Genomic DNA, 1,564 nt, shown 5'->3' with positions numbered 1-1,564 from the left:
CTGTTGGCTCTACCCCCAAAACAACCACAATATCCAACCATGCTTCCCACTCTCATGAAATTCCTCTGTAATAACTGGAACTCATTATCCTCTATCACCTCTCCCTGAAGAATTGAATCATCTCTAATTGCTCTTTCCACTTTTCCCTTGTTTGTCGCTTTTTCCCAGTAATTTCCTAAACCCTCTGTATCTCTGCCTGAGGATCCTGATGGTAAAGTATGAGACAAAGGTTTCTGTGTCCCAGAGAGCAGAAGTAAGGAATAGACATTGAAATAGGAAAGGAGGTAGAGTCAACAAAAGAAAAGTGTAACTCAATCAACTGATGCTTTGTCCTCAGGGGAACTTGTAAGGGGCACCATGAATACATCTCAGAACCATGCACCTGGGAGAAGGGAAAAAGCATTAGCTTCTGTCTCCCAGTGATCAATGGATGCTCCAAGGGCCTGTTGTCTACCCACCCACCTGCCAAATTGGGTAGTACATGTGTGAGTCTAAGGGGATGTCCTATACAATAGCCTTAGAGGAGCCCAGGGCAGGACAGTAGGTATGTGGCACAAGCGAGCAGTGAGGCTTGGCTGGGAGCAACCCCAGTGTGGGTAATGGAGGCCTCACAGATGCATATTGGGCTCTTGGCTGGGCCCAGCTGCACCCAGGGTAGGGTCCCGCAGGTGATTGCAGCGACAGGGATGGATGTAGAGGAAGAGAGCTTTGCGCTGTCCTTCTCTTCCACCTCCAATGCAGAATTTGATGCTGTGATCGGATATTTACAGGACTTTATTATGGATGATGAGTTCCAGTTATTACAGAGGAAGTCTATGGACAAGTACTATCAGGAGTTTGAAGACATGGAAGAAAATAAACTCACTTAAGTGCCTATTTTTAACAAATGTATGTCTTTGCTAGAAAAGTATATTGAAGAACAGCTGCTGGAGCAGATTCCTGGATTTAACATGGTGACTTTCCCAACAACTCTATAGCACCATAAAGATGAAGTGGCTGGTGACACAGTTGACATGCTGCTCACATTTACAGATTTTCTGACCTTTAAAGAAATGTCTCTGGACTATAGAGCAGAAACAGAAAAGTGGGAACTAGATTTAAGCAGTGGTTTAGTGGTGACTTCATTGTGCAAATCACCTTCTCTGCCACCTTCCCTGCGTGACCTGCAGCCCTAGGTCCCACCATCAGACAATGGGATCTTTCTGGACATTGCCAGCCCAATAGACTGGAAGAGGCTTTGGCTAATGTGACAGAATACATCTTGGAAATACTGACTCTGTTCCTCAACTCTTCATTAATTTTAAGTATTGACGGGTCAGAAGACAATCATCTAACCCTCCTGGGACCCTGAAGCACCTTCTTGTCTTCAGTAATCCTAGCACTCCTCCCCCAAGTAGACCCCTCTCTCAGGCCTCTGACTCAGGCTCCTCTGGAGCAAGTCCAAAGCCAGCATTCCACCCTGGCCCCTTCCCCAACATACATATTGGTAGGTCAACAGCATTTGGAAGAACCCACCACTTCCAGCCCTCTTTGTCTCAGCAGGCTCCACATGTCCACCAGGCCT

The 1,564-nt window shown here is 46.5% G+C and overlaps 1 pseudogene; it reads left to right on the top strand.

Moving 5' to 3' along the window:
• Positions 1-686: 686 nt before the first annotated feature.
• On the top strand, positions 687-1,175 carry LOC109263629 (ADP-ribosylation factor-like protein 2-binding protein; annotated as a pseudogene).
• The last annotated feature ends 389 nt before the right edge of the window (positions 1,176-1,564 follow it).

This window comes from Panthera pardus, unplaced genomic scaffold (genome assembly GCF_024362965.1).
Source record: "Panthera pardus isolate Hobbes unplaced genomic scaffold, ASM2436296v1 HiC_scaffold_8, whole genome shotgun sequence".
Lineage (NCBI taxonomy): Eukaryota > Metazoa > Chordata > Mammalia > Carnivora > Felidae > Panthera > Panthera pardus.
This window is presented reverse-complemented; position numbering and strand designations above follow the sequence as displayed.